The sequence below is a fragment of the Tachypleus tridentatus genome, chromosome 1, assembly GCF_004210375.1.
Source record: "Tachypleus tridentatus isolate NWPU-2018 chromosome 1, ASM421037v1, whole genome shotgun sequence".
NCBI classification, from domain to species: domain Eukaryota; kingdom Metazoa; phylum Arthropoda; class Merostomata; order Xiphosura; family Limulidae; genus Tachypleus; species Tachypleus tridentatus.
In genome coordinates this window covers 20707675-20733019 of record NC_134825.1, presented here as the reverse complement: position 1 = coordinate 20733019, position 25345 = coordinate 20707675, and the positions used below count along the sequence as shown (strand labels likewise).

At 34.0% G+C, this 25345-nt stretch overlaps 1 long non-coding RNA gene across 1 annotated transcript; it reads left to right on the top strand.

The window, feature by feature from the left end:
- The first annotated feature begins 701 nt into the window (after positions 1–701).
- On the top strand, positions 702–22506 carry LOC143244273 (uncharacterized). Its single transcript, XR_013024996.1, has 3 exons — positions 702–1342; positions 20785–20959; positions 22459–22506. It is a non-coding gene; the product is annotated as an uncharacterized LOC143244273 (long non-coding RNA).
- Positions 22507–25345: the final 2839 nt, after the last annotated feature.

The following is a 25345-nucleotide window of genomic DNA, read 5'->3' as shown; positions in this document are numbered from 1 at the left end:
GTGATTCCTTTGACTGACTTTCCATACTTAATATACATACACAAAAGTTTTGAAAATTATATATATATCTCCAATGAAAACGCTTCCGATGTGTGACACAAGGCTCTAACAGTTATGAGAGTAAAACCAGGATGTATTATGGCCATAGAGAAGGTAATGAAAAGGGATCTGCTGCTCCTACAAGATGACCGACATTTTGTTGAGTTATTGAGACTCAAACAACACGCCACACGGCTTAGCAGTCAATCAAGACATCAGTTTTGTATGTATGTATATATATATATATAGTGGACTTAACTGACTGTTTTGTGGGAAAACCCTTTTGCCCGAGAAATACAATAAACTTGGTTACTGGAACACTAAAATCCCTAAGTTAACGCAGGGTCATTAAAAAGGCCTATTGTTTAACGAGAACAACAACAGGAATTACTACTTTTTAATGTAGTTATAAGTATATATATTTATACATAAACGTTTCTATTTCGGTTTATTTTCAGTTATTAGTCACACTGCGAAAGTGTGTTGTTGACATAAACGTAATTAAATCACCTCTTCTCACTTAAGCAAAAAATTACCATGATCACATGTAGGAATTGAACCACTTCACTGTGTTTTACAACTGAAAAGTATGACACTTAAAAATAACATTCAATATAAATTCAATTTAGTTCAGTTACTGTGTTGTCAAAAACATTTGCGTATCGAATAAAGAAACAATAAAACTTTCTAATGGTTCAGATGGAATTATTAGCAATGAATTTTAATAATGTTTTCTGATTTTACTTCTTTGATAGAAAAAAGAAAAGGTTTTTACTTTTAGTAATTTTCTCATAAAGAGTACCCCCATGTCTTGTTTGGCGATTCAAGGGTTTTGCTTATCGTGTATTGAAATTTATTCGTAACTAAGTCAATTTGTATCTTGTACACGAACTAACTGGTTAAGTGCTTCCCTCTAGTGGTCAAAATGTAGTTGAGAAAGACTGATTAGGTGGCAGTCGTTTATACTGGAATTTACATTATATGTGCGAGCCTGAAAAATTTTAACATTATATGACGCTTGTTAGGTAGATATTTTAAGAATGACAGAGAATTTACGATATGTTGTACATGTCAAATTCTAAAATTATTTTGTTGAGAATTGCCGAATAAAAGCTACTATCGAAAGCTCACCTGTCAGGTTAATTGACCCGCGTCTTTGAAGGCACGACAGAAGGCCACGTAGAGTTGACTAAACTCCAATGACAAAAGTTCGAGTACAAACATTGGTCGAAGGCGATTCGGAAACTTCAATCAAGTCTCTTGAAAATTGATAATTCAATCTGTGCCTATTAGACTGTATGTGGTAGGTTCGATTTTTATTTTATTTTTTATAAAAAAGTATACATTTTGAAGTGATATTTCGTTGTTTGGCTAAAGTAATTACTCTAATTTCTGGAAATGTTTACAGAATTCGCTTTTTATGGAAAAATTCGAGCGTAATTATTTTTAATTAAATATTATTTAAATTAGGAAATAGGAGGTTTCATAAAACTTGTGTAAGCATAACATAAATTACATTTGAAAATTTTACTTTTGAAATATAGAAAATTATGAGGTGCCGGAACTTTATAAAGTCACGGAAACTTTGTGTACTAAAAATGTAAAAAAACATTTAAAAATTGTTATACTTGCAGATTGACATTACATAACCTAAGGCAATAGAAACTAAAGTTCGGAAAGTGTGCGTTGTGTTTAATTACGTGTGCCATAGATTTTGACACATTGCAATCGTGCAACACTTTTATCTTCAGCGTTGTCTCTAAGTTTAAACACTATTTAACACTAATCGTAACAGAAAAATGTTTTGTGTGGTTACAAACTAGTGGTGTAAAAAACCAATATTCAAGCCTTACAAATACCACTTTTTATGACTAATTGTACGATACATTAAAAAGATAGAACATGATTGTGTATGAACGGTAAAAATTAAATACCATCTAACCTGGAACCATTATTTAGTTTATAATAACTGAAATTCTTGTTGCGTGTAGTAACCATACACAAATATTTGGACATTGCAAATGAACCAGCTTACCAACGTGGGGCTCTTGTGAGACGCATGTATATATATATAGACGTTATTAATTTTCGTTCCGAGTCAATCAGAGGTACAAAACTCTTTTTGTTTTCTTTTAATTCCGCAGTGGTTGTAGTTTGTGTGATAAATTGTTTTTAAATGAAACGTGTTATGTTTGGGTAACTAGTTTGAGTTTCTTGAAGTAAAATCCTGGGGTTTGTTAACATATTTGTAAATTTTAAAACAACAACAATTAAAAAACCTAATGAGATGATCAAGGTTTGCAGAACAAGTGTATAGTCTTACCGGCAAGAGAAGTCTTGTAACAGTAATCTTTTTAGTTGTTGCTATTATGTTTTTTATTCAATAACAAATTGTTTTTGAATGTTTTTTATTTATTGTTTCGTTTACTTTTTAGTGATGAGATTCTAATCTTTAATGACAGCATTACCTTTAAAATGTGTGCATAAAATTGCTCTTTGTTCTGTAACTGTTGATCAAATGTCCCCTGACAACATATGAGCCACAAAAAAACAAAACCTATCAAGGCCGCAATTATTTACAAATTTCTACTGGGGTGCCCGTTGTTTTTTGTTAATTGGCGTAAATGAGCGATTTTCCCAAATAATAAATATTTGATAAGTTCTACTGGTTGATGTAACAAGCAACAACGAAATTATTCAGTGCGATGCAGTATGCAGATCCGAAATTGGCAGTTTTAGGTTTAAAGCAGTGTATACAGATATATTTACATGTTCACATGCCCATAGTGTATCTTCCATAGGATTTCAGTGGAAGAGTAGTGAGACGTGTAAAATATGTTTCTTTTTTAAACATTGTTTTTGAAGAAAGTTTTGTTTTATATATGTGATTTTTCATGTGGATCAATATAATGAATTTTCTTAAGTTTTAAATTCTAAAGAAATACGAACAAAAATTACTAAAATATTATGAAAATACTTTTCAATGTCAAGACTTTCACATTTATATAAAAATATAATTTTAATTGAATAAAATTCTGTGATTGTAAAAGAAAAACTGATGTCCTTCTTTTCTATAATGAATGATTGATACATAATATTGCTAATTTTGGTGCTTTTTAAGTTTTCTAATTAATAAATAGTATTTCAACCAAATATTGTAGCTTTTGGATATGTTATTCTTGAAGAAAAATTCAGCTAATCAGAATTTGATAGTTTTAGATATTGTTAACACTATATAACACTTTTGTCAAGTGTGATAAAAAATCTGCTGGTTAGGATTAGTGTATATGTATACAATTTTTGACAAATCATTATAGCTTTATAGTAATACATTTTATTTCTGACCACATCTAGTAATTTTAGAACCTTGTAATGATACATATACCATTTTTCATAGATAATTACAGCTATAGATTCATTAAATAATATAATTTTTGGCAAATCCTTGTCCCTTTTAAATGCTTACTTCTAGCACTTACTATTTCTTCATGTCTTTTTCATACTTTTATTGAGACGTGCAATTTCAGGAACATCTCAGTGGTTTAAAAATATTTTGTTTGTACACCAGTAGAAGATTCAAAAACCATCAGTGGCTTTAAACACTCACTGATGGTGTTTGAATCATCCACTGATGTACACTATTTCGGTCAACTTATGGTGACTTTATTACTTACAATGATGTTATATTTGATACATACCATTGCTGTGAAATTATAATCTTGGTGTTAAGGGAATGCTGATTTTGTCAAATCCTAGGGCCATTAGCTACTTCTGTTATATACACCAAACAGTAACACCATTTTTGACAAATGTATGATAAACTTAACTTCTAGCAAGATACTGAGAAAATTTTCATGTTCGTGTGATGAATTTTTAAAAGAAATTATTCAGATATTCAAATGTTAGAAGCAATCAGATTAGGAGATTTTCATAATTTTCTTGTTACTTAAAACAATAGCTTTACCTTTTGTGTCTCTACTGCTTTTATCATCCTTTCAATCAGTTTTTTCCACAATTCATTATACAGATTGTACACAATAGTTTCTGTGTACAAAACCCACCCTCCCACACACAGAAACAGATTTGGTTGTAAACTTACTTTATAACAATTGGTTAACTTCTAATAACTTATTTGCACTAATTGTTTATTTCTTTTTTTTTATCTGATTTATAAAAAAAAAAACAGTTTGTGCTTGAAGGTCATATTAGTATAAAGAGACAGATGAAATATAGTTTAAAAATTTTTATATGAACTTTTTGCTACAATAATGGTTGAAGGATTATTGTATGATACAAATAAACCTAATTCAACTTCAAGATTTTAATGTTTGATTTTTTTTATATTCCTGTTTTGGAGTGGCTTTTAAACATCTTAATAGGTAGACCAGTGTGTGCATGCTAGCAGACAAGTATGAAATAAAAATAAAACCAGTGGAATTTAAGTAGATAATATTTTGAATAAATGTATATAAATTTATAGGCCTGCTTGACATTTTACTGTGCAGTGATTACTGAGTAGTAACATTGTTAAATTGTGTTATACAACAACAATGTAGTTATTCAATTACCTTAAGATGTTTTATACCATGAAACATGAAAAAAAGGAAGTTTCATAAAGAACATAGTTGTATTATGTGAGGTAGTCCCAGTGGTACATAACATGATACAGTGTAATAAACTAAAAGAACATAGTTGTATTATGCGAGGTAGTCCCAGTAGTACATAACATGATACAGTGTAATAAACTAAAAGAACATAGTTGTATTATGCGAGGTAGCCCCAGTAGTACATAACATGATACAGTGTAATAAACTAAAAGAACATAGTTGTATTATGTGAGGTAGTCCCAGTGGTACATAACATGATAGTGTAATAAACTAAAAGAACATAGTTGTATTATGCGAGGTAGTCCCAGTGGTACATAACATGATACAGTGTAATAAACTAAAAGAACATAGTTGTATTATGCGAGGTAGTCCCAGTGGTACATAACATGATACAGTGTAATAAACTAAAAGAACATAGTTGTATTATGTGAGGTAGTCCCAGTAGTACATAACATGATACAGTGTAATAAACTAAAAGAACATAGTTGTATTATGTGAGGTAGTCCCAGTGGTACATAACATGATACAGTGTAATAAACTAAAAGAACATAGTTGTATTATGCGAGGTAGTCCCAGTAGTACATAACATGATACAGTGTAATAAACTAAAAGAACATAGTTGTATTATGCGAGGTAGTCCCAGTAGTACATAACATGATACAGTGTAATAAACTAAAAGAACATAGTTGTATTATGTGAGGTAGTCCCAGTGGTACATAACATGATACAGTGTAATAAACTAAAAGAACATAGTTGTATTATGCGAGGTAGTCCCAGTAGTACATAACATGATACAGTGTAATAAACTAAAGAACATAGTTGTATTATGCGAGGTAGTCCCAGTAGTACATAACATGATACAGTGTAATAAACTAAAAGAACATAGTTGTATTATGCGAGGTAGTCCCAGTAGTACATAACATGATACAGTGTAATAAACTAAAAGAACATAGTTGTATTATGCGAGGTAGTCCCAGTAGTACATAACATGATACAGTGTAATAAACTAAAAGAACATAGTTGTATTATGCGAGGTAGTCCCAGTAGTACATAACATGATACAGTGTAATAAACTAAAAGAACATAGTTGTATTATGTGAGGTAGTCCCAGTAGTACATAACATGATACAGTGTAATAAACTAAAAGAACATAGTTGTATTATGCGAGGTAGTCCCAGTAGTACATAACATGATACAGTGTAATAAACTAAAAGAACATAGTTGTATTATGTGAGGTAGTCCCAGTGGTACATAACATGATACAGTGTAATAAACTAAAAGAACATAGTTGTATTATGTGAGGTAGTCCCAGTAGTACATAACATGATACAGTGTAATAAACTAAAGAACATAGTTGTATTATGCGAGGTAGTCCCAGTAGTACATAACATGATACAGTGTAATAAACTAAAAGAACATAGTTGTATTATGTGAGGTAGTCCCAGTAGTACATAACATGATACAGTGTAATAAACTAAAAGAACATAGTTGTATTATGCGAGGTAGTCCCAGTGGTACATAACATGATACAGTGTAATAAACTAAAAGAACATAGTTGTATTATGCGAGGTAGTCCCAGTAGTACATAACATGATACAGTGTAATAAACTAAACTGAAAGAACATAGTTGTATTATGCGAGGTAGTCCCAGTAGTACATAACATGATACAGTGTAATAAACTAAAAGAACATAAAGAACATAGTTGTATTATGTAATAAACTGAGGTAGTCCCAGTAGTACATAACATGATACAGTGTAATAAACTAAAAGAACATAGTTGTATTATGCGAGGTAGTCCCAGTAGTACATAACATGATACAGTGTAATAAACTAAAAGAACATAGTTGTATTATGAGGTAGTCCCAGTAGTACATAACATGATACAGTGTAATAAACTAAAAGAACATAGTTGTATTATGTGAGGTAGTCCCAGTAGTACATAACATGATACAGTGTAATAAACTAAAAGAACATAGTTGTATTATGCGAGGTAGTCCCAGTAGTACATAACATGATACAGTGTAATAAACTAAAAGAACATAGTTGTATTATGCGAGGTAGTCCCAGTAGTACATAACATGATACAGTGTAATAAACTAAAAGAACATAGTTGTATTATGCGAGGTAGTCCCAGTAGTACATAACATGATACAGTGTAATAAACTAAAAGAACATAGTTGTATTATGCGAGGTAGTCCCAGTAGTACATAACATGATACAGTGTAATAAACTAAAAGAACATAGTTGTATTATGCGAGGTAGTCCCAGTAGTACATAACATGATACAGTGTAATAAACTAAAAGAACATAGTTGTATTATGCGAGGTAGTCCCAGTAGTACATAACATGATACAGTGTAATAAACTAAAAGAACATAGTTGTATTATGCGAGGTAGTCCCAGTAGTACATAACATGATACAGTGTAATAAACTAAAAGAACATAGTTGTATTATGCGAGGTAGTCCCAGTAGTACATAACATGATACAGTGTAATAAACTAAAAGAACATAGTTGTATTATGCGAGGTAGTCCCAGTAGTACATAACATGATACAGTGTAATAAACTAAAAGAACATAGTTGTATTATGCGAGGTAGTCCCAGTAGTACATAACATGATACAGTGTAATAAACTAAAAGAACATAGTTGTATTATGCGAGGTAGTCCCAGTAGTACATAACATGATACAGTGTAATAAACTAAAAGAACATAGTTGTATTATGCGAGGTAGTCCCAGTAGTACATAACATGATACAGTGTAATAAACTAAAAGAACATAGTTGTATTATGCGAGGTAGTCCCAGTAGTACATAACATGATACAGTGTAATAAACTAAAAGAACATAGTTGTATTATGCGAGGTAGTCCCAGTAGTACATAACATGATACAGTGTAATAAACTAAAGAACATAGTTGTATTATGCGAGGTAGTCCCAGTAGTACATAACATGATACAGTGTAATAAACTAAAAGAACATAGTTGTATTATGCGAGGTAGTCCCAGTAGTACATAACATGATACAGTGTAATAAACTAAAAGAACATAGTTGTATTATGCGAGGTAGTCCCAGTAGTACATAACATGATACAGTGTAATAAACTAAAAGAACATAGTTGTATTATGCGAGGTAGTCCCAGTAGTACATAACATGATACAGTGTAATAAACTAAAAGAACATAGTTGTATTATGCGAGGTAGTCCCAGTAGTACATAACATGATACAGTGTAATAAACTAAAAGAACATAGTTGTATTATGCGAGGTAGTCCCAGTAGTACATAACATGATACAGTGTAATAAACTAAAGAACATAGTTGTATTATGCGAGGTAGTCCCAGTAGTACATAACATGATACAGTGTAATAAACTAAAAGAACATAGTTGTATTATGCGAGGTAGTCCCAGTAGTACATAACATGATACAGTGTAATAAACTAAAAGAACATAGTTGTATTATGCGAGGTAGTCCCAGTAGTACATAACATGATACAGTGTAATAAACTAAAGAACATAGTTGTATTATGCGAGGTAGTCCCAGTAGTACATAACATGATACAGTGTAATAAACTAAAAGAACATAGTTGTATTATGCGAGGTAGTCCCAGTACAGTACATAACATGATACAGTGTAATAAACTAAAAGAACATAGTTGTATTATGCGAGGTAGTCCCAGTAGTACATAACATGATACAGTGTAATAAACTAAAAGAACATAGTTGTATTATGCGAGGTAGTCCCAGTAGTACATAACATGATACAGTGTAATAAACTAAAAGAACATAGTTGTATTATGCGAGGTAGTCCCAGTAGTACATAACATGATACAGTGTAATAAACTAAAAGAACATAGTTGTATTATGCGAGGTAGTCCCAGTAGTACATAACATGATACAGTGTAATAAACTAAAAGAACATAGTTGTATTATGAGGTAGTCCCAGTAGTACATAACATGATACAGTGTAATAAACTAAAAGAACATAGTTGTATTATGCGAGGTAGTCCCAGTAGTACATAACATGATACAGTGTAATAAACTAAAAGAACATAGTTGTATTATGCGAGGTAGTCCCAGTGGTACATAACATGATACAGTGTAATAAACTAAAAGAACATAGTTGTATTATGCGAGGTAGTCCCAGTAGTACATAACATGATACAGTGTAATAAACTAACATGATACAGTGTAATAAAAAAGAACATAGTTGTATTATGCGAGGTAGTCCCAGGTACATAACATGATACAGTGTAATAAACTAAAAGAACATAGTTGTATTATGCGAGGTAGTCCCAGTAGTACATAACATGATACAGTGTAATAAACTAAAAGAACATAGTTGTATTATGTGAGGTAGCCCCAGTAGTACATAACATGATACAGTGTAATAAACTGTATTATGCGAGGTAGTCCCAGTGGTACATAACATGATACAGTGTAATAAACTAAAAGAACATAGTTGTATTATGCGAGGTAGTCCCAGTAGTACATAACATGATACAGTGTAATAAACTAAAAGAACATAGTTGTATTATGCGAGGTAGTCCCAGTAGTACATAACATGATACAGTGTAATAAACTAAAAGAACATAGTTGTATTATGTGAGGTAGTCCCAGTAGTACATAACATGATACAGTGTAATAAACTAAAAGAACATAGTTGTATTATGCGAGGTAGTCCCAGTAGTACATAACATGATACAGTGTAATAAACTAAAAGAACATAGTTGTATTATGCGAGGTAGTCCCAGTAGTACATAACATGATACAGTGTAATAAACTAAAAGAACATAGTTGTATTATGCGAGGTAGTCCCAGTAGTACATAACATGATACAGTGTAATAAACTAAAAGAACATAGTTGTATTATGTGAGGTAGTCCCAGTGGTACATAACATGATACAGTGTAATAAACTAAAAGAACATAGTTGTATTATGTGAGGTAGTCCCAGTGGTACATAACATGATACAGTGTAATAAACTAAAAGAACATAGTTGTATTATGTGAGGTAGTCCCAGTAGTACATAACATGATACAGTGTAATAAACTAAAAGAACATAGTTGTATTATGCGAGGTAGTCCCAGTAGTACATAACATGATACAGTGTAATAAACTAAAAGAACATAGTTGTATTATGCGAGGTAGTCCCAGTAGTACATAACATGATACAGTGTAATAAACTAAAAGAACATAGTTGTATTATGCGAGGTAGTCCCAGTAGTACATAACATGATACAGTGTAATAAACTAAAAGAACATAGTTGTATTATGTGAGGTAGTCCCAGTAGTACATAACATGATACAGTGTAATAAACTAAAAGAACATAGTTGTATTATGCGAGGTAGTCCCAGTAGTACATAACATGATACAGTGTAATAAACTCCACTTAAACTTTTGTACATGACACTATATGTGCTTAATGGATAAGCATGGTATTATTTCAGCATATCTTGATTAGTATAGCATGATGACATGGCATAGATCATAATTCTGCGATGAAATAGTTGTATGTTATAATGTGGTAAATTGAACAATAATTGGGTAGAATTGTTGCTCACGTGAAGATAGCACAATAATAACACCATGCTGAAAGAGTTGCATGTTATTGTTTATAGTGCAAGGTAATATTTTATTTATAGTATTGTAGTTATCTTAAAAGTTTTGCACATGGTAGTATTGTGAGTTTAGTATTGAACAGCTACATGTTGTTATAAGTCATATTAACCAATATTTACTGTTGATGTGCTTTTAAATCATTGTGTATCATTCTGTGGTCTGTTCACTCTGTAAATATCATGTTATATCAGAAATAATAATGACATCTGACATTGTTTCCGACATAAGAATACAGTGTTCTTTCACATTATGGCCCCCTGCTAGTGTAGTGGTAAGTCTATGGATTTATAATGCTAAAATCATAGGTTCGATTCCCCTCAGTGGACTCAGCAGATAGCCCGATGTGGCTTTGCTATAAGAAAAACACACACACACATTTTGGTAATTACATACTTGTAATTCACTGTGTAACAAAAGTTAACTCATAGCTCCTCCCTATAAATGGGGGATAAACTACCTCCAGATGGTTACATAAGTATGATGGTGTCTGAGACTAGGTTTCCAGGGTTACAGAACCACAATCAGGCATCATGTTTTGTGTTGCTGGTCTTTCCGTATCTTTCCTTAGAGTCCTGGGACACTGTGTTTGAAACTGTGTTCCTATTGGAACTTGTATGTTAGTTATGCAATGTTCAACAGGTTCTTTCAGAACATAATATAGTGGTAGCTATTGAAACAACGGTGGATAACAGAAGAGCTTAATCGAGTCTCCGTGAATCACCAGTAGGCTTTTGAACCCATCAGTGGAGCAAGGGTACTTTGTGCTAGTACATAAAATCTTAAGTACTTTACGATACCATATGTATTATAATGACCATCTTACACTATTAGATAATATAACATACCACGTATTATAATGATCATCTTACACTATTAGATAATATAACATACCACGTATTATAATGATCATCTTACATTATTAAATAATATAACATACCACGTATTATAGTGATCATCTTGCACTATTAAATAATATAACATACCACGTATTATAATGATCATCTTGCACTATTAAATAATATAACATACCACGTATTATAGTGATCATCTTGCACTATTAAATAATATAACATACCACGTATTATAGTGATCATCTTGCACTATTAAATAATATAACATACCACGCATTGTAGTCATCATCTTACACTATTAGATAATATAACACGTTTAATAATGATTACTTCACACAATATACTAAATAGTGTAGCAAATTACATGTTTTTTCTTCCATTTTAGTATATATTGACACGTTTGTTTATTTTATGAAGTTTCATTTTTTGCCCATCTCAGGCTTGATGACTGATCAGAGTTTGAGATGCAGTCACGTAGCTAGTTGATTGTTCAGCTTAGGTTGTTGGTTACGAATTAGGTTTTTCCTTTTTTCTTAGCATCCATTCATATTTCCCTGAGGGTCGCGGGTTCGAATCCCCGTCGCGCCAAACATGTTCGCCCTTTCAGCCGTAGGAGCGTTATAATGTGATAGTCAATCCCACTATTTGTTGGTAAAATAGTAGCCCAAGAGTTGGCGGTGGGTGGTGATGACTAGCTGCCTTCCCTCTACTCTTACACTACTAAATTAGGGACGGCTAGCGCAGATAGCCCTCGTGTCGCTTTGCGCGAAATTCAAAACAAACTAAATCAAACCAGGTATAAATGTGCTGAAGTGACGCTACAATCCAGAAAATGTTTGTTTGTGGAAGTGCTTAGTTTCGAGCCCGTTGTTCCGGTTGATGACTTCAAGATCTATGAAAGAAAACTTAGATTCTTTTTGCTAATCAACTGGGAACTCCACAATTCTGTGCTTTGAATTTAAATAATCTTAAGTTTTGACGTTATTTAGTTTCTCAATACGTATCTTTTATAAATTAAAGGTTTAAGTTCGGACGGGCATGACTTAGTAACAGATTTATTGTTATACATTTAATATTTGTGTTTCAAAATTTAATACATGTTTAGGAATGTATGTTACGTATATTGTTAAATGTGTATTGCGAAAGTCCCGCGTGTTCTCTAAATTTATAGAAGATTCTCAAGCGTAAGACCCAACAGTGTACGACGTGTGTAAGCAAAATACTAGAGGTTGCCAGTATTATTGACGACTGAGATTTCGAGGATTTTGCCTAATGAGTACAAAAGGTAGCTAGCACAACACGCAGAGAGACAGTATAATATTGTTGGTCTGCTACATTCAGTATACTCTAAACTTCGGAAGCTATAGTTGTGACAAATATATATTAATAAGAAAACTAGAGATATTTGACGAGGAACTTGTGCAGATTTCAAACATTATAAACAGTTTAACTTCAGTAATTTAACTTCGAACGTTAGTATTTCTACGAGTACATTAGATATTTTCATTGGAGAAAAGTTAGCTTATAAACCGCGTGAGACTAGTTATTAAGCGAAATGTAACAATATCAATATAGAATTCGCTCCTCGTGAACTTTCAATAAAATATTCAGTTCCACACCAGATAGAAGACTGAATATAGTTTGTAAGTTTGCAAAACTTTTGTTTATAAATAATTATTTATAATAACCGTTATTATAAATTGAGAAATCAAAGAAATATTTAACAGTAAAGTTATTCTTAGTAAACTGAAGTAACAAGCTGCCTAAATATGCAGCTAGTTTATAACCATGTATTCCTATATTGGATACAGTGGGTGTGTTCGATACATCTGTTTTTATATAAAAGGTCAGATCACTTACAATAATTATCATATTACACTGTTAAATACCATAGCAACTCGCATATAATGACGTATAAAGGTAGTCATGTGTCGTAACAATCGGCTTACATTGTTTTACACAGTGTCCGCAAATTAATATACCAAAAATAAAGTTGAATAACTTTATCGTTATTTAAAATAACAACAAATATTTAATATAAATAGAAGTAGTAGGATTGTAAGTTTCGTTTTTGTTCTTGTGTCTTTGACGAACGATCGTTGTTACTGGCAATTCGTATCTGCACATGTTACAAGAGTTCTTTATTCCACAATCCTGAGAAACTCCTGGCTTGTTACAGAGAGCTATCTTCCACTTTCCCACTTTACTTTGAATCATTAGTGTTTATAAACCAAATCTTTCCAGAGTGTTGAAGTGGCAGGGGAGGACCTATCAAATGGCCCTCTTGTTCACCCAATTTTATCCTTTTAGTTTTTCATGTCTGGGACTTTTTGAAAACAAAAGTTTACCATAGCAACGAAAAGACCTTGAAGAAAAGAACTGAGACATCCGATCTGGGATTCTATCTTATTTGTCCCTACTGTTGTTTAAAAAAACGTTTTCTCATAATTTCAACGCGGAATTAGATTAATTATAATGGAAGCGAATGATGGAAGACATGTAGAGGTCCATTAATTATTGCAATTACAAATCTAGTACTTGTTTTTATATTTAATTTTTCTTGTTATCTCAAATAACAATAAAATTATTCAACTTTATTATTTGGTATTTTCATTTTCGGTCACCCCGTACAATGTTATGTACTGTGTTTGAAAATGCTCAGTGTATTCGAGTACTCTGTTACATACCAATGTGTCTCTCACAAAATAATAATTATCTCATGCTGTTGTATACTGTGGTGAAAAGTAGGTATGTTGATATAGTCCATTCTATATACAGTAATGTAAACCAAGAGTACAAAGTACTTGTTCTTTTAACCTCAGACAAAGCAAGGTAACAGAAGGTGTAAGGGTAATAACATTTTGAAACAAAACATCGGTTTATAAAGTAGCTTCCTGTTACAGTTCAAATAATTTTTAAGAACCATATTTAAAGATCTTTGCTTTTTGAAAACAACAAAAATTCTCTTTTCACAGTAATTACCGTATTTTACGTCTTGTAAGACGCACTTTTTCTTTAAAAATACCTTGCAAAATCCCTATGCGTCTTGCAAGACAAAAGTGTGATGGGTTGAAGCAAGAGGTTAGCTTAAGGTCTACTCAAAACAGCCTCAAATAGAGATCATAATCTTAGTACTTACCAATTACAAGTACTTTCAATAGCATAAAATATTAAATTTAACTAATATTGTCGATATACTGTGAATAATATGATGTATTTGACTGTATTTACTCAGTAGATTAAAAAAAGTCGAGAATGCATCAAGGTGTTGGTTGCTGAGTCATAATATTTTTTCTTACAAGTGTCTTTCTAAAATTAGGGTACGTCTTCCACGATGTAGCGTACTGCAAGGCGTAAAATACGGTAATAAAAACCACAATGAAATGTTATAAGAACGGGAAGAGAAACATTAACTTATTTCTTCCACCTTGATAAAGAATGGTTTGTTTATGAATGATGAAGATACAGGATATGACAAGGTTAATAAAATCTAGTAAAATTAAAATTGTATTTATAATTGTAATAGAAGTAGCAGTAAAGAACTATAATGAAATAAGAAAATTTTTCGAGTTAAAAAAATGAATGTGCAGTGATGTAAGATTTTACTCTATTTTTTCCACGAACTCCTAAACTTTTATATATGGATAACAATGGTGAGAGAATACATTTTACACATGAAGTCTGACCTGTTGGTTAACACACAATAGTATAAGATGCTTTAGGTATGATAACATTGAAAAAAAAGGCTCAGGATGGCTAAGTGTTTAAAGGCACTCGACTCGTAATCTGAGGGTTGCAGGTTCGAATCCCCGTCACACCAAAACATGCTCGCCCTTTCAGCCTGGGTGAGTTATAATGTGACGGTCAATCTCACTATTCGTTGGTAAAAGAGAAGCCCAAGAATTGGTGGTGGGTTACACTGCTAAATTAGGGACGGCTAGCCCAGATAGCCCTCGTGTAGGGTTGTGCGAAATTCAAAAAACAAACCATGAGAAAGTTCCCAAGTGACACAGCGGTATGTTTACCGACTCGCACTGCTAAAAACCGGGTTTCGATATCCGTTGTGGGCAGAGCATAGATAGCTCATTCTGTAGCTTTGTGCTTAATTCTAAACAAACAAAAATTGAAAATTGAAACACAAGTATAATCCAAATGACGTCATTTCTCTTGTAGTGGTAGTAATTTTCTAACAATAAACAAATCTTTTCTAAATGATTAACAAAATCAAACATTTGTTTGCTCAATTTCCATATTTAACTTTCTTTGTATGCTTGTCCATTTACCCACTGGGCCCGGCATAGTCAAGCGTGTTAAGGCGTTCGACGACTCGTAATCCGAGGGTCGCGGGTTGGAATCCCGGTCGCACCAAAACATGCTCACCCTTTCAGCCGTGAGGGCGTTATAATGTGACGGTCAATCCCACTATTCGTTAATAAAAGAGTAGCCCAACAGTTGGCGGTGGGAGGTGATGACTAGCTGCCTTCCTTCTAGTCTTACACTGCTAAATTAGGGACGGCTAGCGCAGATAGCTCTCGAGTAGCTTTGCGCGAAATTCAAAAAACAAACAAACAAACCATTCACCCATTAACTTCACTAGGACATAGGAACAAATAGAACATACAGAGAAATTTATGATATTTGTTTTTAGGAAGAGTAGCTCAAAATTTGTTGTAATATTAGGGTGTAATTGTTTTCAAATGATAAGGGTGTGTGTGTGTGTGTGTGTGTGTGTGTGTGTGTGAAAGGTGGAAGGAAACATTACTATGCTGTTGTCAAGTATATGGAATATAGAATATATTCCCAGGCTTCAGAGAAAGTATGAGAAGTGGTAAATAACAGGTGTAGTCATTTCAATTGAGCAATATGTGTTGTTGTGTTTATATATGTGGCAGGTGACAGGGATTGGCTCAGATGTCATGACTTTGTCATGGTGAAGTGTAATTTACAACTCCTTTATCATCCTATGGATTTGTTTTGTGATAAAGCTTTCCTTAGAAAGAAAAAAAAATAGAGCTGGCTAGTCGTCTCGTGTTAGTCGTATTGGTCACGAAGGGAAATTGTTTTTATGAATTTAATAGAAGCTTATATTTATTAAATTTTCATCTATATAACTAATGCCTAGTGGTTTTAAGGGGAAGATAATGCTTGTTTGTAACTAAGCACAAAGTCATACAACTATCTGTCTGTATCGAAACCCGGTTTCTAGCGTTGTAAGCTCTCGGACATACCTCTATGCCACTTGGTGGTGCTAATGGGGGAGAACAGAAGATAATTATTTAGAAAATGACTTGCATATTCAAGGTGTGGGTACTTGTGTGTGTGAGGGGCATTAGAGACAAACATCTACTTGTATTTACAGCAAAGACAGTACGTGATAAATTGCGTAACGTTTGTATGTTTTTTGAATTTCGCACAAAGCTACACGAGGACTGTCTGCACTCTTTTTTCGTGACGTTTTAGTTAAGATCTTGTTTTAAGTCACAGTAAATAAAACGTTTCGGTAAATCATAATTTCACAACTGAAAATTGTATGTTGTGTTTCTTACAGCCACACATGGTCATGTGTGATGCCTTTCGTAAACCATCGTATACAGTTAACATTAAAACACGACAAACAAAAAAGGAATTTAGAATAAAATGCGTAGTTTTTACGTGGTCAAACGACGTTTTCGTTTGTTTTGAATTTCGCGCAAAGCTAAAGGGGGGGGTTTATCTACGTTAGCCGTCCCCACTTTAGCAGTGTAAGACTAGAGGGAAGGCAGCTATTCATCCCCCCCTCACCGCCAACTCTTAGGCTACTCTTTTATCAACATTATGACGCCCCCACGGCTGAAAGGGCTAGCATGTTTGGCGGGACGGGGATTCGAACCCGCGACCCTCAGATTACGACTCGAACGCCTTGACCCACCTGGCCATGCCGGGTCATCAATAGTTTTGCATGACTATCTAAAGAAATATTTTCAAATACGTTTTTTAATTGCATCTTTCCAGTAAGGAACTGACATTTACGTAGCTTCAGTTTTCGTGTATATCATTTTAATTTCAAGAAAATACCTTTTGTTTTCATTGGACGTTAGTTTGATGGACGAGAAAAAAGAATTTCGATTTTCATAATTACATTACAAAGAAGTGTGAAACTTCCTCACGTGATTGACACATACACTAGTAAAACCATTTAATACTGACTTTAGATATTTTGCGTGCTTTGAAGATTGACAGACTTAGCGCAATGCAATATTTGGTGTTTAAAAATAAACTCGAGCGAGCTTTTCTTTTCATACGGTTATGTTTTTCTCTTGTTAAGCACGTGAGTTATTAGTGAAGAACTCATTCGTGTTTTTTCTGTGGAAGACGTAACATTCTATTTTACTATTACAAAAGCTAAATATGAGTTACGCAGCGTAGAACGAGGTTTCTACAGTAGCTATTATTTTATTCATTATGTCGCGGGCTTTCATGCACAAATTGAGAATAATAGTTAAGTTCTGGGAACACGTTCTTTAAAACTTTAGTTCAGTCTTTCTTCACCAGGAATGTTGTCGGAAAGAATACAGCTGGTGTTCTAGCGCAAGATTACCTGAAATAAAAGGCTTATCGAGGCAGAACATACTTTCGGAATCCTCATAAGATAACTGTAATACTGTATTTTGTGAAGTGGTGCATTTATACGATCTGAACAGTATTCGAACGAACGCCAAGTGTTTCGTAGTACCTTAAATATTTTGTCTCGATAGCCACAGATAATGATTTTTTGAATACTGTAAACTTATCAGAATTTTATATCTTCTGTTTAGGTTGTTTTGACTCGATTGTTGATCTTGAGTGTAAATGGGATTTAGTGAAAAAAATGCGAAGCTATTATTATCGGACCATCGTTAATGCTTAAATAACGTTTTTATATCGTTCAGTTTACAAGTGGCCGTCCACACGTTGTATTGTATTGAATAATCATATATTTTTTGTTGCAACACGAACCAGTATGGCCAGGTGGTTAGGGCTCTCGACTCGTAATCTGAATGCCGTGGGTTTGAATCCCCGTCACACCAAATACGCTCATCTTTTCAGCTGTGGGGGGGGGGCATTATAAAGTAACATTATTCGTTAGTAATAGAGTAGCCTAAGAGTTGACGGTGGGTGGTATTGACTAGCTGCCTTCCCTCTTGTCTTACACTGCAAAATTAGGGACGGCTAGCGCAGATAGCCCTCGTGTAGCTTTGCGCGAAATTCAAAACAAACCAAACTAAACCTTGTGTAGCTTTGGCGAAATTTGAAAACAGCAAGATGCAGATATCCTAGTTGCTTTGCGCCATAAAACACCAAATCAACCAACAAAAACAAACAAAAAAACTGTCACAACACTTAATATCTAACTGAAAACTGGGTAAATTTTCTTCAGAAGAAGAGATTATGCTGACACGCTGTTCCATATGATTGAAATAGCTAACGTATTAATTTGTAAAGGGTGATTTAAATTAATAATATAATATAGAAATTAATATTCGGCCCGGCATGGCGAAGTGTGTTAAGGCGTTCGACTCGTAATCCGAGGGTCGCGGGTTCGAATCTCGGTCGCACGAAACATGCTCGCCCTTTCAGCGGTGGGGTCGTTATAATGTGACGGTCAATCCCACTATTCGTTAGTAAAAGAATAGCCCAAGAGTTGGCGGTGGGTGGTGATGACTAACTGCCTTCCCTCTAGTCTTACACTGCTAAATTAGGGACGGCGAGCGCAGATAACCCTCGAGTAGCTTTGCGCGAAATTGAAAATAACAAATAGAAATTAATAACTGATATGTATGCAAACAGTTCAGTGTTTTACTATGTTGAAACATACATATTTATGCTAATTTAAGATTAGCTCCTCGTGTTTCAACAGAATGACTATTTGTTGACGTTTTTCATTTGATGTTTGGGATTTTGGGTGAACAACCATGCCATTATTTAAATTACATTTTCATGCAAAATTGCTTCTAAACTTCATCTTGTAGCACCTATTTTGTTTATAAATTTTCTTTGGGGGCATGCCCTCACAGACCCCCATCATATTAGAATACTTTATATGTTGAATATGTTTCGCACAAAGTGTTGACTTTTAATCTCACAGATTAGAACTCTTTTTTTTCCCATAAAACATTCAGCTTATGGGCTTGTACCAGGAACCTTGAAGCCAATAAAATCATTGCTTTGTCAGCAGTTTGGTACATGCGTTGCCTATAAAAATGCGTTTTAAAAAGAGTTGGGTTTGCATAGCAGTATAGGGTTAAAAGTCGCTTGTGTTTGCGATCGGTTTCACCGGAACTCCCAACACCTATGGGATTGACTCTTGTCTGTTTAAACTAAGCGTTTAATAATTTGTCCTCGTAACTGGAGATAAAGATTTAACACTATAGTAACATAAAAAAAGAAAAATAAGAGAAATTAACGGAGGAAAAAAAATATTTTTTTTAACATTTGGTCAAACAACGTGTTTTCGGACCATTTCCATCAATAAATTATAACACTATATTATATGTGTAGAGAACAACATTGTGTTGAATTTGATTACGAGGAATGCACTTTTCTTACAAAATCATTACAATTTTGTTACACATTTAACATTGTGATAAAAAATAAGTCAACTTTGTAAAACAAACAAACAACAACAAACAAACCTAAGCGACCAATCACTGTATGGATACTAGATAAACATAAATATTTAAATATTAATTTACATTCATAGTGGACCAGACAGTTGGGGGTTGTCTAACTCTTGGAAGGAGCTGAGAAAATATCTAGTTAGAAATCTGTAATCTTATAAGAATTCTATTATATAGTAATACACACATGTGTATCTTCTTCAAAATCTGAGTAGCTTCATTCAATGGTACACAGGTTACCAATCGAATATACAGTCGACCTGTGCTTCGTGAGGCCTTCTTACCCACTAACCGCCAATAGTAAGGATGGGCGTGCTCGTTACTTACTCTCAAAAATCGTCTGCGTTTCAACCTGAAGAACCTTTGTATAGATCACTGTGCAGGAACCCAAACCAGATATTTTCTAGGGTACGCTGTATACGTAAAGATTTAGTAAATTACAGATACATGTTATTTTAGAACTTAATATCGTACGGTTAGTAAACGTTAGTACAGTTTCATATTCGCGTCTTTAGTTACTTTATGGTAATATTTATCAATGACAGGACGATCTATTACGTGAAAACGGTGTCTCCACTCAACGTTCTTTTAGCGTGCTTCATACCCTAAAGGCCTCAGTTGTTTGGTTTCAGATCTTTGCACAATGCAGGTTTAAGTGTGTGTATTCACTTGCTATCAGATCTAGACGTCTAAACTTAATAAGGAATGTAAACATAAGTGGACTTTACTATGATTTAACCCAACTTTTTATTAATTCTGTTTTTATCACACTGCTCATAATTTTTATTCTTTATATGTTTGTTTTAGATTTAAATTTAACTGTTACTGTTAAGTGACTAAAATCTGTTTTCACAAAATTGTTAACAGTAACTATGAAATATCTCGGAGAGATCAGTATATAGGAAGATAATGAAATGTATTTTCACAAAGTAATATTACCTCTAATCGTGTTGCATTTTATAAGTAAACAGTTTTGCTACAGTTCGAGCTTCGCAGTATTTGTTCAACAGTGTTTTCTACACATTTTTCTCCAGGGTCGTGGCATTTATTCCTTGCTTGGTGGGAAAGTTGGAGGACCCGACGAGCGTTTTGTTATATCCTGCTGAGCGACAAGCGACGAACAATCGCTGTCGGCCCGCGAGACGAAGATGAGACGACTCGGCCTTTGGTGTGTTGTCTTGGTTACGGTTTGTGTTTCTTACGCCGCTAGTAAGTGCACGCTTTCAATTTTGTATGTATTTTAATATTTAAATTTACGATTCCCACAAGCGATTAGTATTAAGATATTTTAAAACTTTGTGCAGCCGTACAGCCAAGAGCTCATGTATCTTAGTTTTTACCACTACATGCCTTGAAGAAAACATTTGTTTCCAATATTTTTAGTGTCATAAAGTGAAACTAAAATGATTTTTTTTACAAGTTTTATCTGTATTTGTTATTTAAAATTACAATTTTCTTACAGCTATATTTTTGTGTATAGTAGTTTACACACTATATTGTTTATAATCAAGCACAAAGCTACACAGTGGACTGTCTGTGCTCTCTCCACAACAAGTGTTAAAACCTAGTTTCTAGAGTTAAGTCCTCAGCCTTTCCGCTATGCCACTGGGAGGGGGGCTTACAAGTTGAATTATATCATATACACGACTGGTTAACGTGTAAGATGCCATTTTGGTTCAGTTAAAAACGCTGTTATTAGCCGAGAACTCTTGAGACGTTAGATGCTTAGAAAAAATATCTTATTTCACGTGTATTTATTATAATTTATTTAGCAATAAAGAACAACGATAGGTTGATTTGAGGGTAAAAATATTGCAGGTTGTCGTGCAAAAGTAATCTTTCTTACAGGTTGTCGTACAAAAAAAGGTCTTTATTACAGGCCAAGGACACTAAAATAATTATACACTCAGTTGATATTTGACATTTTCAACCTGAACTGCAGGTGTAAGAGTTATGCCACACATAGCCTAAATTTCGTCACAGCCATATCTTAATTTATGATTAACTAATGGAAAGACAACTAGTTAGCAGTACCCGACGTACACGCTGCTACTCTTAACCCACTAGCAGGATCTACTATTACACTTGTAATATTTCTACAGCTCAGTGTTGCACCCCAACTACTGAGGCTCAAACCTAAGACCTTTAGTTTCACAGCTTGGCACATCCTGATCACTTATTGGGTTAGAAACGTTTAGTTTTAAATATATGTATATATTAATTTATTGCGACTTAAATTTATTATTTAGCAATCTAGTTTAAAGTCTTTTTTTACCGAAACTCATATTAAAACAAACACAATAAAGTTTGAAGATGTATTATCTTACACATTTTTCTACTCTGGTCGCACATCGTATATATATAAAAGAAATTACCTTTATGAAATAACTTTGTACTCGAGATAAAACATTGATGTAATTAGTTAAAACATTTGTGTTGCAACGAATGTAATTATTACTATTTTTGTTGTTAGTTAATTTGTGTAATATCTTTGATAGAAGTAACACTTATAGTGTAATGAGTTTTCACGAGACTTTACTCGCATATGACTCTAATAACACTATGTAACAACATTTGTACTTCTTCCTGGATAGAAAGTGTTATTTCCCAATTGCTCATACTGTACCGAATGTAAATGGAAAAGACCTATTTTTCTCTACAAACTTTGTTTTTTGTGACCGGGGTAATGAAATTTACCCATTTTCCAGAATATTCCAGGTGGATTCAGCGCTGAGGCAATTGGAATTGCCTGTAACCCGAACGAGTTTTTATTTTATTGATAGCTCATCCAGAAACCTCAAAGCTGTGGTGTTCCATAACGGGAATAAGTATCCGTCTCTTCCCCTGGCTCATTTGGTGCACCTCAAAGAGGAATACAACAGCGTCAACACTTTTTCTAGAAGCCTTGAAGTATGATGAGTATTGCTGGGAGGTTATCAGAGACTTCAAAATGGTGGCATTCCTGATGGGTCTCCAAGGAGGCTTACCAAGTGTCTCTGTTATCTTTGCCTTTGGGACAGCAGGGACACCGCAGCGCACTACAACAGGAAGCACTGGCAACAACGGACCGAGTTCTCTGTGGGGAGGAACAATGTCAAGTGTGAGCCATTAGTGGACCTCCAGAAGGTGTTGTTCCCACCATTGCACATAAAATTGTGTCTTATGAAACAATTTGTCACAGCTCCTGATAAGGAGTCTGCAACTTTCAAGTACCTTTGAGACTTCTTCCCTAAGCTGTCTGAAGGAAAGATCAAAGCTGGTGTCTTCGTTGGACCATAAATAAAGAAGATCCTGGCGTGCACAGAATTCCCCAAGAAGTTCAGTAGGAAGGGGAAAAAACTTGGAGCAGCTTTGTCGCAGTGGTTTGAGGCTTCTTGGGCAATCACAAGGCCAAAAATTATATGGAACGGTTGAGGCTCTGTTGAAGAACTACTGCAAAATAGGCAGCAGGATATCCCTGAAAGTCCATATCCTTGAATCTCATTTTGATAAATTCAAGGAGAACATGGGAGCATAGTCAGAGGAGCAAGACAAGCGCTTCCACCAAGATATACTGGATTTTGAACGCCGCTACCAAGGAGCGTATAACGCAAACATTATGAGAGACTATATTTGGGGACTGATATGTGAAAGTGATTTACATTAAAATTGCAGATCTCGAGAAAACTACTGACTTCTAAACATTTTTGAATAACTTTAGTATAAATACATGTAAATCTTGATTCATATGTTGTTTTATTCCAACCTTATGTAAATGAAAATGTGCAAATTTGCCCGTTTTTGCATAGAAAATAGGTTAATTTATAAATTTCATTATCCAGGTCATAAAAGCAAAGTTTGAAGGGAATAATGGTCATTTTCTGTACTTTTACAACACAAGCAATTAAGAAATAACACATACTATCCAGGAACAAAATTTGTGTTACATAATGTAATCAATACTTGTAATTCAAGTATTACAGAAGAAGCAATGAAATAGTAAGACTACACTCAAATGTGTGTAATTCATAGTGGTATTCAATTGTTTTTGCAAGACGAACTTATGTTTAAGATAACTGTGCGTTTAGTCACGTTGTAATTTATATTTATAATATTCTCCAGATTATGGAATGAAAAATTATGCATTTAAACGTCCAGATTTTAGTCTGATATAACAAGGATGAACTAGTCGATTCTGACATACACGAGTTAAAGAATTGTTTGTTTGCTGATTTTTGAATTTCGCGCAAATCTACACGAAGGTTATGTTCGCTAGCCACCCCTAATTTTGCAGTGGAAGACTAGAGGGAAGGCAGCTAGTCATCACCGCCCACCGCCAACTCTTGGGCTACTTTTTTACCAACGAACAGTAGGATTGACTGTCACATTATAACGCCCCTGCGGCTGAAAAGGCGAGCATGTTTGGTGTGACGGGGATTCAAACTCGCGACCCTAATATTAGGACTCGAGTGTCTTAACCATCTGGCCATGCCGGACCAAGTTAAATAATACAATTTTTTTTTTAAGTTATCAAGGGATGATCAAAGATATTTGTATTCTGTCCGTTACTAAAAAACATTAATAGTACCACTAGATACCAGCGTGCCTGTGTTTGAAAGTGAAGGACAGAAACACTGTTATGAATTAGCCGTTTGAACAACAGCAGAGAACCTAAGAAAGAACCAGGCTGATTGTGAAATATACCAGGACTCCAAGGAAGACCATTGGAGATTTTCTGATGTTGAAGCCAAAAGGTCAGCTAAAAGTTGGTCAGAATGTTTACAGGTCTCGCAAATTATGCTTAGCAGAATGTTGACTCAATTTCAGACCACAAATAGAATTGGTTGGAGATCTGGACTGGTTAGACCCATGTCGATAATTTCACAAGATGACTCCTGTTTGAAGTTGTAGGATCGAAGTAACTGACTCAACAGTTCAGAGCAATAACTGGCGACAAATGAGCAACAATAACACGATCAGACAGATTTCGAAAGGGTTAGTTAGTTGTTATGCTACTCGACCCATAATGTATATTTGCATATCCAGTCACATGAGTGGTCACTTGACTGCCGTTTTTCATGTAAATAATTTCAATGACACTACTGACTGGCATTAATGGCAGTTATAGTGCGATTTGTCGTAACTAGGGTAAAGGAAACAATGACGCTATCTTAATTAAATCGAGTAGCGTATAATGTCAACCAACAATAAGTTAATAACCTTTAACCATGAACGTGAATCAAAACTAGAAACTGCTCTTAAATAAAAGCATCAGTTTTTAGGTTTGATTATGGTGTTACGAAAGGTATAAACCTGTACTGCGTGTGTTTATAAGTCACAATATTTTTTTCCAGGATGGTCTACGACTTTAATTATTATTCAGTTTAGTTTAAAACGTATATATATTCTTCTTTCCACACGCACACTCACAAAGATTCTTTATTTAAAACGGTTTGCGGGTAGGACCTGGCCCAGTGGTTATCATGCTGAAATTTGATTCAGAAAGTTTACGGTTCTTGACACAGAATTGCACCCCGTACCTTGGGAATGTGGATACGCTATCAAAGTGATGGCCAAGTTCCACTCTTCGGTCAAATTGTAGTAGCTCAAGAATTG